At 39.4% G+C, this 18,909-nt stretch overlaps 1 protein-coding gene across 17 annotated transcripts in view; it reads left to right on the top strand.

Moving 5' to 3' along the window:
• Pam (peptidylglycine alpha-amidating monooxygenase) overlaps positions 1-18,909 on the top strand; it is a 274,763-nt gene that overhangs the window by 64,841 nt on the left and 191,013 nt on the right. The window lies entirely within an intron of this gene.

Genomic DNA, 18,909 nt, shown 5'->3' with positions numbered 1-18,909 from the left:
ATGGATGAAATACTCCTATTGCTTGAAGTTTCTAAGGGCATTCACTTGTAAGTGAAGGGCAGTGGTGGCCTTTATATTTGGGTGGACATTGGCCAATTTGTTCTGAAGTTAATCACTTCACGGTTGGAATGAAAATCATGACATCTTTTGAAGGCGAACGAATGGAAAACAAGAAAATACTTGTGGATCTATAATATCTTGTTGTCTTACCAGAATCTCACAAAGGTGGGTGCTGAGTACATACCCCATTCAGTTTTATCACAATCACCTCTATCAAAGCTTGGAAGCTTTCAAGGGAAGGCTTGGAAGTAGAAAGGGAGGAAAAAATATTTTAACTTTATTTAAAAATCATATTTAGTTCACAGAACAAACACCCTTAGGAGCCTACATGTTCAAAAGGAGACAGACATGATAAAGCTGATAGAAATCACCATTGCCGAAAATACCTCAAAAGTCCGAGTTGGTAGGCACTTGCCCAGTTAGGGCTTATCAAAGAAAGGCACACGCTTCTATGTTGATGATTTACCTCTTTTTTTCCAAATTCTTTCTGCACTGGTTTTATTTTCCGTTGACATTTACTCTGCAGTTCACTCAAGCACGCCTTTTGTAGTGTTTGTGCATATAACATGAATCTCCAGAGATGTTTGCTAGCTGTCATTTGGAAAAAGAGAGCTTGAAGTATGTAACTGTGTGTCAAAAACTACTCTAATTATTTTACTCTCAAAAGATCCCTATGAGGAGAGGACCATTGTTATTATTAACCTATTTGGCAAAGATTAAACTGCCTAGTGACTTACTTAACCCAGTGGAGGGACTGGGGCCTACGATGCTGTAGTAGTACACTGTACCGACTGCCATTAAACTAGACCAGCTCCTACAATTGCCCTGAATGTGAAAACTTCATGCCTCCTCGTCAGTCTCGTACGAGGGGTAGGGCAGAAGAGTCAGAATGAGAGTTATATGCAGAGGTAAAAGGAGGGAGATGGGAAATCTGATGGCCATGTGAACAGCTCTATGTGTTCTGGCTCATGGGCACATTTGCCTCTACTCTGTCATGATTGTCTGCCTATATACTGTCACCTCAGCCCAGTTTATAAAGTCTCCACCTGTGTCATGTCTGGTGGATTAGCACACACCCTGAGCCCAAAGTGACAAAGACCATGCTTCCGAAGAGATGGGTTTGATTCTTTCTTCCCAGTTGAAAAGGATTTCTAAGCAGCTAGGTTAGGTATTGACTGGGTTGTGGGAAGCCCAGTCTCTGTACTTTAATGAGAACAGTGAAAGGTGCACACCCCAGGAGAGCCTGTGTTCCCTGTCATTAGCCCCGGGCTCCTTGTCAACTTTCTCTCATTCTTTCTTTCCTTGCTGGCCATATAAAAAAAAAAAAAAGCTGTAAGTCCTCAGGAGCTCAGAAAGATATTTGTGATAACGATCTATCTAGTCTAACCGAACAGATGTAAGAAATGTGCACAGGAAGAACAATGTGGCGAGATGTGGTGAAATAAGAGCAGGGTTTGCTGTAAAGGCGTGGGGATAATTTGTAGGGGAAGCTACCTGTTGCTACGGTGATTACACAGGTGTTTCATTTTTTAAACTCGAATTATACGTTGGAGAAGTTCAAAACATCCTTGTATGTTTTAATCTGGGTAAAAGTAGCTTGAACTATTGGGCAAGATAAGGGTGCAGCTTTAAAAAAATATCTCAAATTACTACTGACTCCCAGCAGGTGTGTCCAACTTTCTGACATAGAAATGCGGCATTGTTAGCTACATAGTTCATACTTAAGAGTGACCACAAACAAGTTAGGTAATACAGCTCAATTACCAAAAAAAAAAAAAAAAAAAAAAAATCTCCAAAATGCTCTTCTGTGCTTTAAATAGGTTTGTGGTTGGTGGTGTTGAGTCAGACTCTTAGCTGCCTTGGTCTTATACAGCCCATGGCCTGCAGGTCGGACACATATAGTAGAAATTCTAGAGGCTCGGGAGAGCTGCAACATTGGGAAGTTCAATAAAAGTGCTGAATGGGAGTGACATAACCCAATAGCAGGTCCTGAATTTTATGTATAATGAGCTACTTATTAATTTGTTTCCATAACTTAGTTCTCTCATTTCTATGCAAAAAAAAAAAAAAAAAAATCCTTTGGGAGGAAAGGGCTTATTTCATTTGTTCTTCCAGGTAGCCTTCCATGACTGAGGGAACACAGGGCAGGAACTTGGAGGCAGGAACTAAAGCAGAGGCCATGAAGGAACGCTGCTTTCTTGCTTGCTCCACATGACTTCCTTAGCCTGTTTTCTTATAGCTTCCAGTTCCACCAGCACACAGGTGGCGCCACCCACAATGAGCTGGCCCCTCCCACATAATCATTAATCAAGAAAATGCACCACAGGCTTGTTCACAAACCTGCTGTGTGGAGGCAATTTCTCAATGGAAGTTACTTCTTCTAACATGCCGCTAATCTGTGTTAGGTGGACATAAAAGTAGGCAGTACACTCCCCTGACTACTTTCGCCTCTTGAAATGCTTTCAAGACCTTTTCGATTCTTTTCCCAGCTTTTTAAAAAAAGTCGTTTTGCGCTTTTTTTTTTTTAACCTCTTATTGCACTTTTACAGTTTGCTGAGATAATCCTGTTTGGCTTAATTATTTTTGTTGGTTTTTGTTGTTGTGTTTTTATTTTGTTTTGTTTTTAATCTGTTAGTTACTTTATGAGGGCTAGTGGTCTAGACAATTCCTGGCATATAGTATTTATTGAATAATAAGCATTAGTTATAGAGCAGCCGAGATACTATTTATGCTCTATAGTTTCCTGCTTATGCAATGTAACATCCTTATCTATCCTTCCACACAATGCTGGAAACTCAGGAAGCAGTCCACCACAGAGCTATACCACAGCCACACCGCTTTCTGTTTTGTATTTTGTTACTGTTTTTCTAGAGCGGGGCTTTGTTGTGTACTTTAATCTGCTTTGCCCTTCTTTTCTGTGCCTTTCCCCATTTAAAATCCTTGGATTAAAATTTGAAGCTCTTGCTTCACTGTTCCTTTGACCCCTTCGGTCTAGTGGCATATCCACATGTGCACATAGTAAATAGCAACCCTGATGAAATCAGCATTTCTTTTTCTCAATATCTAATCCAAACAAAAGTATTTCGAGATGTATGGTCTGCTGTGCTAGATGCTGTTAGTTTTAGAACGTAATGTGATGGAAAATGCACTATCCTTGAATCTCTTGGGTTCAATAAGGTGGAAAGCTTAGAAGGAAACCAGCGGATGAGAGAGGTGGGGATAGTACAACAGTGCACAAGGTAAGCATGAGGAACAGGGTCTCGCCTATTTCTGTATTCCCTACATTCTTACAGGATCCTTTCTGGACACACCCACAGCTAGATTGTCTAGATGTTGCTGGTTTGGATTCATTCTAGAGCATTTTGTCTGGGTCATTTAGGCCTATGTTCACTTTAAGTGCTTCAAATCCTTGATGTCCAAGATCGATGACGCTGGATTCAAACTCAAGACAAAATTGACCCTAGAAAGAGGTTAAATCAGTGAGTAGGGTAATGAGAGAAACATTGGTGATCAGGGTATGCCAGACAGCTGAAGAGTGTACCCAAGGTCTCCTCAGGAATTAAGCTGCTCACTTTCCAGTTTCCAACAGGTTAAGACATGCAGGGCCTGCAGAGAGAAGGGCTGGGGTTCAGTCACCTGTTTAATTATACTTTTTATATTTAAATGGGCCCAGTCTAATGTCTTCAGGTAGAGCATGAATAAACTATAAATAATGTGAGGTCTGAGGATGAAAAGGACGGGAACGGACAATTCAGGGAAGTCAATATGTTCATATGGTGCTATGTACCAATTTCAAATTCAGGATTATCTGTAGTATATGACAGCAGGAGGCCATATTAGGTTATAAAATGTAAAATTAATGACTCTTAAGAGGACGTTATCAAGGCTTTCTTGAGTGAAGAGAAGCCCAGCTTCCCTTCCATTCTTCAAGGATCCCGGATTGTGAACAACTAAATTCCAAAATCAGGTTACAAAAGCTGTAGCATATTTTCCATTTCCGTTTCATGATTTCCTAAAGCCCTTTTAACGTGTTCACAAAACACAGCACTGAACATACAATGTAATTAAAAGATAGTACTAGAAATCGCCAATGAGGCATTCTCTGGCCAACCACATTGCTCTGTTTTCCTGTGTCCGCTTTTCTGATTCTGAGTCAGGCACATTAAAAAGTTTTCCAAGTGAATGTAACTGAGATGGTTTTTACAGAATTACATAATACTGAGAGTGAATATTAAAAAAAAAAAAAAACCCTCTTAAATCGTATCTTTTGAGAATGGCATCTTTCCATGTTGAAAGGAGGATGGATGGAGGAGGGCTGAGGAATCAAAAGAAAGACGAAAGGAAACCCAAGGAGAAAGCGTTAGATAGCTACTGCAGAAGTAGTTCTCCTGTGCTGAGATTTTATTGTGGGAGCTGAGGAACAAGGCTACCAGAAACCACTGCAGAAGAAAGAGGGGTCACAGTGGGGACTGAGCAATCTGGACTCCTCGGAAATAGAGTTGAAAGGTTCAACGGTGAAGTGGAGAGTTCACAAGCAGAACCAAGCTGATTCAGGAAACCCCACTATTATCTCAGTAAACTCTGAGCAAGGATTACCAGGAAATTAAACACGATTTTACTAAACACAAGTGAAATTAAGTGGTATATTATAACATCCCATTTTTAAAGAGTCAAATCTTTAAAATAGTGTTGTTGCTTTTTTTTCTTGAATCATTGTAAGTCTGTAATCATCATGTAGAACTTTGATGTGGGGATAATTAGGTGTGAAAGACTGGGCAGGCAATTCAGTTCTTCCTGCTTCTGGCCTGGATTCCCAGAAGGCACAGTAGAATGGTCAAAGTACAATCAGGGTGAACGATTACAGTAAGTAATCTTAGAACAAACTCAGGTAGGTCTTGAAATTGGCTGCATTCTCTTTCAGTCTTGGGCATTAAAAAAAAAAGAGAGTGGGGAGAAAGAACCCAACATATGACCCAGATTCAAGCTCTGACTGCTGGTGGACAAAGTTTCCTTTAAACCCACACAGTCCAGGCACATACCTGGCTCTATGTCTTTGTTTAATGCTGACATTAAACCTGGGGCTTTTCATATGTGAAGCACACACACTCTTCCATTGAACTCCACCTGCGTCCCTAAAGCCCGACTTTCATATCTTGTTTTCATGAATCCTTTATATAGCAGAGACTTATCTTGCATGCTAATAACAACACATAAAAGAATGAACTGATCACAATAGACCTTCTCCTCTTAGGAGAAAAATACCCAAATTTTTACTGTATAATCCAATTCATGTAGCATTCTTTGTATGTTTATTGAGCATTAATTTGGCAAATTTTTATTGTACTGTAGTTAGCATTACAAATGGAAGCATTTAGCTTATTAAAGGTTAAAAGCCTAGCGAATAGTTTAGGGAAGCAACGTTAAAGACATTACTTGATTCTTAACTCATTACCATACTTTATGCTAATTCTGTTGAGTTAAGGACTACGTCATTCATGAATATTTAAAAGAATAAGAGGCAAATTATGAATATACTATATGAAACCAAATACGTCTTCCATGGAGATGAAGAATCTGCACTTACTTTATGCCCATGGAATTTAGTCCTAAGAATTTTGTAGTGGATGCTAACTTTGTAAATACCTGGCTTTATCTTTGTCACCCTCTATACAAGTGAAAGTTGCTATTTGTAGTCATTGCTGAGATAATAACATTTTTTTATTTAAATTCAAGTTAAATAAAGAATTGCCAGGTTTTTGTCTTTAAATAGTTTCCCAACACATTATATTTAATAGTTATTAAAAAGCTGAATATAATTAATTAGTACTGTGTGTATCTGTGATAGCTGGCATCTGGTTACTTTTCCTGCTGTGGGAATTGTTCTGCTTTGCTGTATCCATTCCGTTTTGAAATTTTCAGGCTTCCTGTTCAACGTGCTAAATCTCTGTCCTGCCCTGCTCCCCTCCTGCTATTTTAAAAACAGGTGACAGTGTTTCTGAATTAATCCTGTGGTAGTGGAAAGATCTATTTATTCTTCATTTTAAAATTAAGAAATGTTGGGTTGTGTCGAGGCTCAACTGATGTTGTAATGCCCAGTGTTCACAAAGCCCTGGTTTCAGTTCCCAGCTCCACATGCATTGCATAGCTATAATCCCAACACTCTGGAAGAAGACACAGGAGGAATAGAAGGTCAAGGTTATCTTTGGCTATATAGCAAATTCAAGGGTAACCTGGAGATACAGTGATACTTAGTCTCAAAAAAACTGTTTTAATTAAGAAGTTTAAATTTTCTAGAATGACCACTCTGTTATGTTCTGATATGGTGTGAATTTGGTGTATCCCTGCTAAAGAGCCATATGCGGGGAGACATGTTTGTGTTTTAGAAGTCTGGTCATGTTGTGGTGTGAATCTTTTAGTAGGTGGAGTCTATTAGAAAGTGGTTAGGTAATTATTGGAGCCTCCTAAGAAGGGCTGCATGGGACCCAGGCCAGATAAATCTTGGTTTGACTGAGCAAGCCTGACCTCTGAATTCTGGCTTCTTTGTCGTGATATGTGGGTGTGGTCTTACTCTGGTGACCGTTTTGGTTATGATGTGGTATAGCATTCAGTAGAACCAGAAGGACCAAGGCAAGTCAGCAAGTTGTCCCATCATAGGCTTCAAGCCTCCTGTGACCAAATGAACCTTTGTCCCTATATATCTCCCAGACATAGGTACTTTGTTACAGCCACAGAGAATGGATAAAGAGTTTGGTCTTGGAATTCATATAGGTAGCGTGTTACTGCTATAGCCTCACTTATGTCTGTGTCAGGCTTCAAGGAGCCTGGAAGATGATGAAGCGATCATGAAATCCGAACTGACACAGAGGAGTAAGACTGGACCGCTGCAGCTCCTGGCAAGGAACTGTTTGTCCTCCCTGATCATTGAAGCTTTAAGGCACCCCTGCAGCTCCCCTTCTGCTTCTTGTGTAAGCAAAAGGAAGGCACCAAAGGGATCCATTGCCAAACATCTGAGTTAGAAGGCTAATGGTTTAAAATCAAACATCCTGGTAAAGACTTCTAAGAGGAAATTTTTGATGATAGTTTCTTCTTAGATAAGTCTATCTGTAGATAGAAAAGGGATTAACTTCTGTAATACTATTATCTTTGTTAGACACTGCTTGTTTTAGATTTAAAACTAAAAAAAAAAACAAAAAACAAAAACAAACAAACAAACAAAAAAAACCCACCAAGCTTTAGGTAAGGAATTACTATCCAAATCAAATATGCTCCTAGCAGTTTGAAAGAATGAATTCAGTAAGACATACTACTTATAGGAACCTGGGAAATGGGAACAAAACACCCATGGAAGGAGTTACAGAGACAAAATTTGGAGCTGTGTCGAAAGGATGGACCATCTAGTGATTGCCATATCCAGGGATCCATCCCATAATCAGCTTCCAAACGCTGACACCATTGCATACACAAGCAAGATTTTGCTGAAAGGACCCAGATATAGCTGTCTCTTGTGAGACTATGCCGGGGCCTAGCAAACACAGAAGTGGATGCTCACAGTCAGCTATTGGATGGGTCACACGGCCCCCAATGGAGGAGCTAGAGAAAGTACCCAAGGAGCTAAAGGGATCTGCAACCCTATAGGTGGAACAACATTATGAACTAACCAGTACCCCGGAGCTCTTGTCTCTAGCTGCATATGTATCAAAAGATGGCCTAGTCAGCCATCAGTGGAAAGAGAGGCCCTTTGGACTTGCAAATTTTATATGCCCCAGTACAGGGGAATGCCAGGGCCAAAAAGGGGGAGTGGGTGGGTAGGGGATTAGGGGGGTTGGTATGGGGGACTTTTGGGATAGCATTGGAAATGTAAACGAGGAAAATAGCTAATAAAAAAAAAAGGAACCTGGCTAGTCACTGCCTGTTTAAGGTCAACTGTGCAATGCCAGGTTGTAAAATGTCTTCATCTGTAAAATGGCTTCATGGTTGGCATCTTGAATGTAGTGAGGATAATCTGGCCATGGCCATCTCGTGGAATGTCCTTCATAGAATTTAGATTCCTGGTAGATGAAAATGAAAGCATAGAACTTTTGAGTTTCTATCTGAATTCTTTCTGACCATTTCAGTGACCTTATTAATAGCGATTATTCGCTTGTCAACTTTTTATTTTCCGGAAATGAATGAAGCTGCTAAGTTGCATCTGAGGAAACAGGACACACTCTTCAGCACATGTAACTTCTTCATCTGCAAGACAAAACATTCCTTCTTAAGTGCATTATTTTAAAGACTCAAAATGAAGCTATGCCATAGCCTGGCAAATACGGAAGTGGATGCTCACAGTAATCTATAGGATGGAACACAGGGCCCCAAATGGAGGAGCTAAAGAAAGTACTCAAGGAGATAAAGGGGTCCGCAACCCTATAGGTGGAACAACAATATGAACTAACCAGTACCCTGGAGCTCTTGTCTCTAGCTGCATATGTATCAGAAGATGACCTCGTCGGCCATCATTGGGAAGAGAGGCCCCTTGGTCTTGCAAACTTTATATGCCCCAGTACAGGGAAACGCCAGGGCCAAGAAATGGGATTGGGTGGGTAGGGGAGCAGGGCGGAAGGAGGGTATAGGGAACTTTTGGGATAACATTTAAAATGTAAATAAAGAAAATATCTAATAAAATAAAATTAAAAAAATACATAACCATTAAAAGTGTACAGAACATGTGAAGTATTCGGTAGAGTAAGAGATTGGTAATATAAAAGTGCAAGCCGTGGGAGAGATGGTGGCTAGCCGGAAGTTTGGCTGAGTCACATTTACAAAGCTCTCCCTAGGCGCTCTGTCATCAGAGGAGATGGTTACATTAAAGATACCAAAAGAGCCTTGTTCCTCTGTCAACCATCTCTTTTGTGGTATTGTGGCTGCTCTCCGACCTCTGTAGGCAAGAGTCAGACCCATATGTCAAAACAAAGCCATGCTGATGGTAACCCTGAAGTATGCCGAACAAGGGTCAGATCCTGATGCCTGTCAGTTACTGGAGCAACAAGAAAACCAAGCTCCTTGCTACCTAGTGGCTTCTGGAAGTTTCTGGTCCACAGTGTCAAAGGGCTGGAAGTTCTGCAGATGTGCTACAGATCTTAGCGTTCTGAGATTGCAAACAACACAGCCATCAACCATCAGAATCGCCAATCCCAATGCCAAGTTGCACAGCAAGGAAATAGAGTAGATGACTATGTACATGTTTTTTTCATTTAAATAAAACAAAACCCATCTAAACAAAAGTCACTAAAACTGGAAAAACATTAATATAAGTGTGTCACTCGTGGAGTCTTTAATAAGTAGTATTTAAATAAAAGGGCCAAAGTAAGTAAATATCTTTGTGTTTTAGAAAAAATTTAATTTATAAAGTTACTCTTGCTATAAAATTACTCTTGGTAAAAATGAGTCTTGGTGTAACTTTATCAAATTTCTATAGGCTTCTTGAGTTTGGAACCTTCAGAAATCTCACAATCCAGAAAAAATGAGAGTCCCTCCTCTGAGCCTCTCCAGCACTTTAGGCAAAGGTATTGATGGTGTACTGACCATGTAGCATGTACAGATTTCTTCCAGCCCAGTTCTTCAAGGGAAGTATTTTCCATCTCTGAGGGGGAAGGATGTCCAGGTGCCATACCTTAATGTGGCTGCCTTTGTTTTAGGGTTGGGCTTCATTCTGACTCTTTAATACCAGTATTATAGTTGTTAAATATTTTGAATATTATATATAACTATTTGTATCCTGTCCTCACTCCACTCTTCTTATGAAGAAGAACGTGATCTTTTTGAGTTTTCTGTGGTAACACTGTAGTCCTTCCATTGAGCTCTCAGTTGGCTTGGCTTTTCCATGGACCTGATACTTGCTGGTTTGTGGGTTATTTGTTACGGGACAGACCTCATTGGTGATTGTGGAACATGGCTCCTTGCCACTGCAGTTGTTGAACACTCATTGGACTTTGGAGAGCTTTGTTTAGATTAATAATTCAGGACTACCCATCTGTGCACTTCTCCAACGCTTCAAAGATGTGCTTCAGATCTGAAATTCCTTTGATAAGACATTGTCTTAAGTTTTGATTGTAGAATGTCAGTGGCTGAGGTTTTTTTTTTTTTTTTTTTTTTTTGGAGATTCTATAACATTTGAGGCTAGATTCGCTTTCTTACAGAGTATTTGAATAATGTAAACCAAATAATACCATCAACTGTGACTTGATACTAGCAGAATCCCATGTGTTCATGTCTTCTGGTGTGCAGTCTATAATGCTGAGGTATGCTTGGCTTCTTCTAGTTAACATTCTGTGCATGCCAAATTAAACCGTTTCATCTTGAGACAAATGAAGGATCTAAAGGAGTCTTGCAGATGTTATAGGGATGTTTCTATCAGATATGAGACTACTGATTTTGGCCTTTACTTGGGGGATGGAGAGTGTTGCTTTTTTTTTTCTTTCTTTTTTCTTTTTTTGTATTTTTGTTTGTTGGGTTTGGGGTGTGTGTGTGTGTGTGTGTGTGTGTGTGTGTGTGTGTTTTATGGTTATCATAGTAACTCAAAATTCAACCTTCTTAGTCTGTTGAAAATTTGAAGTTCATAGCAGCCATGCTAAAAATCCAAAATGGATAAGTCTCAACTCCCTTGTCATCTCTATTAATAAAGATATAGGGGGCCTACGGATGTGACTCAATGCTCTAGCCCACATAAGGTCTTGGGTTTCAAAAAAAATGTAAGATAAAAATGTGAGGGCACTTTGGATTTTAACTCTAAAGATTTGACATTTTTCAATTTTACCAAAGTCATATAGCCAACTTGTGGCAGATCCTGTAGTAGAGGCTAGATTTCTTATAAAATCTTTTTATTTAAGATGAGCATTTGTATGTGTTCACATGTGTCACAGTGAGTGTTTGGAGGTCAGAGGACAATTTAGAAAGGATTATGTCCTTGCTTGATGGGTCTTGGGGAACATTTTAAGGTCACCAGGTATGGTAGCACTTACCATTAACCATTGGGCTATCCTACCTGCCATAACTTGCCTTCTTTAAATTTCTTTTCTTATTCTCATTTCTTCTAGTCATTTTACTATAATACTCATGAAAACCTCCATGTTGGATCCATTTTATAATCTTATAATCTACTATATAGGCATGACAATTTAATACTTTGACATTTTTACTATATCTGAAGAAAATGAGAATTATCTTGTTAAAAATAACATGCTTATTATTTAATATTGAATCCACAGAAAAGGCATGTGAAAGAGAAATGTAGATTTATATGCATACCTTTGGTATGGTCTTTCATTATTCTACTTTTGATCCCCAAAGTATGCCATCAGCTTTTTGAAAGATATTTTTCAACTGGGGTGAAATCTTTGGGGAATTAGCTTGAATTATTGATAAGTAAGTGCCGTAACATTCATACATTGGTGTGTATGGAATAGAAATATGTTTATCAATAGCTAGAAGTGATTGCTTATACTGTGCGGTTAGGAATAATATAACAATAACTCACAGTTTTTAAGCCCAGAGGATATAGTTTGTATATTTCCCTGGGTGGTGCTGTTGGCACACAGTAAATATCTAACAACTATGCTAACTCTTTCCCCATATAGCGTTCACATTGACTAAAAATAAATTCACTTCTATGCTAGTGTGCTACAATTTCTAAAGTATGTTAAGAAGCTACGTGAATTTCATGGCATCTGTCTTGGTGTTTGGAGGCCTTCTTTATAGGCGCCGGTCCGCCTCCCCACTCTCTTACACTGATGCACATACTCCACACCACACGCCCATCTCCCAAACGTCAGGCTGTGTATTCTCACCTTACTGTCTTGGTAATCTGTGTTCCCCAAGTTCTTCTCGCCCTTGAACCCATGATTTCAATACTGTCCCATAATCATTGCCTCCAATTCTCCTGTCCAGTGATCTGTTAGAATCGGAACATTTAAGAAATGTCCAAGTTTCACAGTGGCTACAACCTTTTAAGTTCTCCTTTGTGCCCATAGACATTAGTTATCAGGATACATGGTGATTTCTCATTAAGCAAGTAGAATTCAAAACATTTGAGCTACTACTGTCCCTTAAAACCAACCCAGCTGTGATCACACTGTTGTTTTGAGCAAGGCTGGTCCATTCCACTGTGGTTTCAGGAGGCTTACACTGTCTGTCCTCCCAAACAGAACCTTTGTTTCCTTTGATTCCCGAACACTGCCTTTAATTCTGCAATTGCCTGCATCCTTGTGAAAGAAGTTCATTGGAGGGATAAATCCCAACTAGCTCGTTTCCATGCAAGTGTTATATAAACCTCATAAGTAACAGCCAAAACCACAGCACAGAAAAGCTAAGCAGCCAGGAGACTTGCCTTTGGGTCAAGCAGTCCTAGTTTTAAGTCTTCTCTTTGAGACACTGGCATTTTAAACAGGTTAAAACCAGAACTGCCTGATCTCACTCAGAGCAACGCCTTTTTTTTTTTTTTTTCCTATAACTGGGAGATAATTTCTGTTCGAATTGTATTAAGAGACAGAGAAAGGGGCAAAAAAATTTTATTGGTTATTTTATTTATTTATGTTTCAAATGTTATCCCCCTTCCTGGTTTCCCCTCCACAAACACCCCATCCCATCCCCCATCTCCTTTGCCTCTATGAGGATGCTCCTCCACTCACCCTCCCATTTTACCTCACTGCTCTAGCATCCCCTTTAGCTGGGGCATTAAGCCTCCACAGGACCAAGGGCCTCTCCACTGATTGATGCCAGATAAGTCAGTCCTCTGCTACATAGGTCCCTCCATGTGTATTCTTTGGTTGGCGTTTTAGTCCCTGGGAGCTCTGGGGTGACTGGTTAGTTGATATTGTTGTTCTTCCTATGGGGTTGCAATCCCCTTCAGCTCCTTCAGTCCTTTGAGAAAGGGGGAATTTTTTTAGTTGAGAGATTTGATTGGCATTTATTTCCATGCCTGAAAATATCATGAAGCAGTCAAAGTATTGGAGAGCGGAAAGGAGGAGCCAATGGGGATGCTGGAAACACGAAGGGCAGCTTTGGTAGACATCATGTTCCGGATGGGAATCTCTCCTGCTTACATAATACTGCTTAAGGGCAATTCAAAGATGATGGCCAGTAGTATTGTGTCGGCACCTATATCTTTGGCTTGTGTTACTCATATTTTTCTTTCTTTCCTGGAGGCAGAGATGATTATAAAAACAGGAATTTCCCGTTAAATCGATATTTTAAATTATTTATTCATTGATGTTTCCTGACCAAGGGAGCTCTCCTAAAAACCATTTGGATAATCATGCAACAGTTAAAGAACTTGCTGCATGAGGGTTATCAGAGCTACAGAATGTGAGGAATAGGAAAGAATGCATTGGGGGAGCCAAATTCCATGGGATTGAATACAGGACTTTTGTGTTCCAGTGGGTCTTTGAAGTAAAAGAGCACACCAGTATCTTTAACACTTGGATTCAGTAAGTATCATCCCTTTATAGCTACTCAAAGACAAAATCAAATTTTTGGTAAATTTTATTTGTGAGGATTTTTAAAATATATATTTCCTAAGAGAAACTGCATTTCTTAAAACTTATTTGGTCATTGGGTATAAAAGATTTGAAAGACAGCTAAAAACATAGCTTTATCACACTCAAGTAAGACTATTGAGAATCAGCAACATGAGGCTTGCTCAACTTTGTATTCCAAGGGCCAGACGTTCTAAGACCAGGTCTCGCCCTGAGCTGTTTGTGATTGTTCAATAAACAAGAACAGAATAATGGCCAACTGGGAGACTTTGTTTTTATGTGTTTTTGAGAACAAAATCCAGTATATTAGGATGTCTTGTTTGGTTTCTGTAATCTTTATTCCTTATAGAGGAGAATCAAAGATGAATACAATTGATTTGATTTTTTGGCTTTTACTATTTTAATCAAGGTTAGACTTGAAGAACATTTTCTCATCTGACAAAACAATACAAAAAAATTTCTCAGTTAACCAAACAAAAAATTTTAGGAGTACGTTAGAACTTCAGCAACTTAGCACCAAATTATTGCTACATTAGGCATGGGTTAGTTTGTCTTGTTTTGCATTGATCTTTTTTAAAGAGAAAAGACATATCACTATTTATTGTGCCTTTCAATGTTTTCCTTTTAGAAACTCTAACTTGGACTTTAATACCAAACACAATAAAGCTGGTTATAACCTTGTAATTTACAGAAATCCTGTGTGTGTGCCTGTGTGTGATATCAGTGTAGTATATCTATTGACAAGTGCATTTGGATGCTGCTCTATGTGACAGGCATAGTGCTAGAGGCTGAGCCTGCTCTCGTCACATTCATAATAGGAAATTAAGTACAGTAAGACAGTGCTAGTGACTGGGTTAGAGGTACATAGAGAATGATAGAAATAGCTTAGAGCGTGTCAGACTTATAGAAACAATGAGGTAGAAGAGAACAAAGACTTGAATCAAAAGAGGAAACCATTTGAAGACATAGGGAGATTGTGGTGGGCAAATGCAAAGTCCCCATAGTGGGAGCCTGCCTGTATAAAGAGGGCAAGGAGGTTGTTGTGCCTGGAAGTCTGTGGACAAGAGAAAAGTGGAGAGAAGCAAAGTCCCCAAAGGTAGGGGAGGGCGGAGAAGCCAACACGGTAGTGTCTGGCAGGTCAGTGTAAGAGCTAAGGCTTTTAGTCTGCACGAGGGGAGAAGCCACTGAGGAACGGGAAGCAGAGGAACGACCTGCACCGCTTTATCCTTTAAAAGGCTTAGTGTGAGTGCTGTGCATTGAGAACAGATTATAAGGTGGCGAGGGCAGAGGCAAAGGGATAAGTTAGCTGGCAATTACAAGCCAAGCATGCAGAAAGGCCTCACTCCACATGTTTAAAGTTGCACATACTGTACACAGAAGGCAAGTGCAGAAACGACATCTCTGTTTATATTTCAATCTTTAAATTTTCTCCTCTGTTACTCAAATCTCACAGGGCAGGGCTAAAATCAGTTACATGTATTGCATTTTTAGCTATTGCTGGTAACAGCATTAGAACCAGCATCTTGCATTTTTATGGCAGCATGCAATTTCTAAGACATTCCTATATATGTTTGCGCACACACACACACACACACACACACACACACACACACCATGTTAGATGAATGTTAGCTTTGAGGTTTCTAAGACCCACTTTGAGTCACGTGGGTGCTACCTTCTCATTTCCTTATTGTGTATATTGACCCCAGTGAACATGTACGAGCCAAGCAATAACCAATCACCTTCTGGCTATTAAAGATGCGATTTGGGAGCACTTAACAGAATTTACTTAGCTGTTGACTCATTAAAGAGTATATTTGGCATAATGGTGGCTATGTTATCAGCTGGAAAAGAGCAGTTGTTACTGGAATTGAATCAGTGTTATTAGGCAGAGGACATTCTTATACACATGAGCATTTGTAATTTTCTTCTTTAAGTTCTAATACTCTCTTGTGTGATTCACATATCTAAATATGACATCATAATGTAGGAAGGACTCCTTCATCCCCAAATCTGGAGGGAATTGTAATGCCAAAATGCAATTGAGTTTTGCTGGGCAGTAATACTTAGTGAAATGATCACTTTCACATGTCAAGGTATTTCAGGAAAAAAAAAATGGTTCCACATACACAATTTAAATAATGAGGCTCATAACATTATACTTTTAACCTACAAGATACAGCATGCATGGTGCACAATTAAAATATTCAAATTTTGTCAGACAGTCGCATAAATAGCTTCACCATTATTCAACTTCACTATAAAATTTTTGAGTGTTACTGGTTCCAAAAAATAAAAGGATGAAAGTCTGTAGAAACTGCTACATGCTTTAGTGGTTGAGAGAGCAGGCTATGTATTTCACATTCAGAAATATATCCAGTAAGTGTTGCAAAACTTGACGTTAAAAGACAAAAAAAGATGAATGGGTGTGCAGGAGAGATGGCTCAGTAGCTAAGAGCACTGACTGCTCTTCCAGAGGTCCTGAGTTCAATTCCAAGCAACTGCATGGTGGATCAGTACCACCTATAATAGCATTCGATGCCCTCTTCTGGTGTGTTTGACTACAGCAACTATGCACATAACAACAATGGACAAATATTCATTGCTAGTCAAGGAGAATACTGTGTCATTTCAATGTTTGTGAGTTATCTTCTGTATAGGAAATGAAATTTAAATATAACAGTGGGAAAATAAGAAAAGGCAGATTAATAGTGATATTCGAGAAGACATTTAAGTGCTCAAGACAGAAATTAGACATTGTGGTACATTATCACAATCTCTTTCTTGGAAATATGATTATGAGCAATTTTAATATTTTATCCTGAAGAGCTTACTAACTCAAGTCTGCTTCAGTCCCTGTTCAATGACTTAGGGTTTGGGTTTTGTTGCCGTTTTGCTTTTCAGTTGAAATAAAGATGTGGGTAAAATGCAGTTGACGTTCTGATCATTGGCCAGGCGAGCTTTGGGAATATGAAGGTTATGTGGTAGTCATAGTCCATCCAGAATGTTCCTCTTAAGCGTTTTGATTAGGTATAGTTAAAGGAGTGGCCGCTCCTGGTGAGGCCTGATCTGGTAGTTCATTGTCTTGTAACCCTGGCCTTTGAAATGTGGCGAGTTCTTTACATCCTCATTCCCTCTCCCTTCCCTCTCTCCCGCTTTGTTAAATTCTTCCGTTCGATACTGTTACGGAATACTTCCTGTTCCATAAGGTGCAATTCTAGGGCTACAAGTACAGCTCTCTGCTCTCTGGAAACCTACTCTCCTGTGAGGAAGGGAGACAGAAGGCACCTTAGGAAAATGAAAACATTGACAATGCACACACCGAGGGGGTGGGGGGGACTTGAGAGGGAGATCAGTATGACCTTGCGTGTGTAAGGAGCCGGGCAAGGATGCTCATCAGCAGGCAGTGAGGCAGAAACCTGATGGTGGCAAGGAACACGCTGCTTCTGCCTTCTGCCTTGTTTGTTGCCTTCATCATGGCCCACAGATTCACCACAGCCTCCCTACACGCAGAGCTTTCCATCTACCCTGAGATTAAGAGGATGGTATGGTGCATCCCGTTCTCTCCGTTAGGGATAAACCAAGCATGCCGCGACAGACGTACCCTAATGTACCTTTAACTTCAGTTCGTCATTTTAAGTATCCCCTATTATGCGTATAGAAGGACTTCTTGATCTTTCAATTAACCCTCTACATTGGCTACAGTTATACAAAATATTCATTTGTTGAAATTACAATGCTTTTTTCATCCTTTAACAATCCCCCTTTTCCCCCTGAAATGCTAGACCTCTCTCATCAACAATAAGGGCTAGATAAACATGGCCTTTGTTTATCCAGAGGTCAACAAAGCCAAGCCAATTAGCTGCATTTATCATTGTGCTTTAAAGCATAAATTATTTAATCTCGTAACATTTGCTCTGCTGCTAATTTTGACTTGCAAATATATTTTTTTCTCTTCCCTGATACCTAAACAACTACATAAAAACATGAAGCATACTATAAAGAGATAACTTCATTAAAATGGATTCTTGTCAATGAAGTGAAATGTAAAAAGCACACTGATAACTAGGTTCTTTTTCTTGCTATTTATGTTTTCCTCAACCCAAGAGAACAGAATGTCCAACCATGCAGAGTTAATCAGGATCTGCATTAGAGACATCTGGTCAAATAACATAATTGTGCTACACTTTTAGACTGCAAAGGGAAGCCACATACGTCATTTCAATATCTGTATGATTCATTATAATGCAATCAAGTGTGTGGCCAGCATTAAATTATAATGTAACACCAAAAAATCAAATCAAAACAAAACAAGCCAAAACCCATAGCTTTAAGAATTATTTTGTGTAGAAGATCATACCATACATTATATCAATCATTATAGATCTAATTTTAGGTGTACCATGCATTTACACAGGTCATTATAGATATCATTTTAGGCAGAAAAAAAGGTTTTTGTTAAAGTAATATCTCTTAAAAAATGTGTCTTGGTTTTAGAGTTTAAAATTGTATCTTACATCTTTATTTACCTGATCCCAGTGGGTTCAACCTTGTAGGCTTCTTTCTCTTTTCCTGTGGCATCTGCCTGTGTGCCTGTGAAGGCCAGAGATGGGTATTCGGTATTTTCCTTAGTTACTCGCCACCATAATTTTTGAGAGAGGGTCTCTCACTGATGAGCTAGCCCTTGGGTCTTCCTGTCTCCTGCCTGCCAGCACCCTGGCTACAATCCTGTGTAACCCCACCATGCATTCATACTCAGGTCTCCATGTTTGTCATTTCCCACTCGGCCATCTTCCCAGGCCCATTCTTCCATTCTGACCTCTATTTTTTTTTTAACTTCTTTCTCTGTAGCAGTGTAGAACTCAGTGTAGAACGTAGGACTTCAAGAATACAAGACATTCTGCCCCTGAACCACATGCCCAGAACAATGCATTTTACCACTGTTTCTTATAATTTACATTTATTAGGTTTTTTTAATATAGGCAGATAGCATTAATATGCATATAGGCAGTCATCATTGCCACTCTGAGCATTTTCACAGAATCTCAATCAAAGACTTTTCGTAACTACATATAATTGCTTCTCTCGTTTTTAATAAGATCAGTCTTAAAGAATGATGGCAATGTTCTTTGGAGCTCCATTACTCCAAAAGAGTTAATGCATATACAATATATATGTCTGTTGTGTACAGAGAGCCATATTTGAGGGTCACTTTATATCATTCTGTCTTAAAGCAACTGAATGTAATGGGGGAAATGGAAGAGTACTGGTGGTTAAGGATTTTATTTTTCAGTTTCCTTTGTGTCAGAGAAACATTTGAACTTCCAAGGGTTCAGTT

Source organism: Mus musculus, chromosome 1 (genome assembly GCF_000001635.26).
Source record: "Mus musculus strain C57BL/6J chromosome 1, GRCm38.p6 C57BL/6J".
Taxonomy (NCBI): Eukaryota; Metazoa; Chordata; class Mammalia; order Rodentia; family Muridae; genus Mus; species Mus musculus.
The sequence above is the reverse complement of the archived record's forward strand: the minus strand, read 5'-3'. Positions and strand labels throughout refer to the sequence as shown.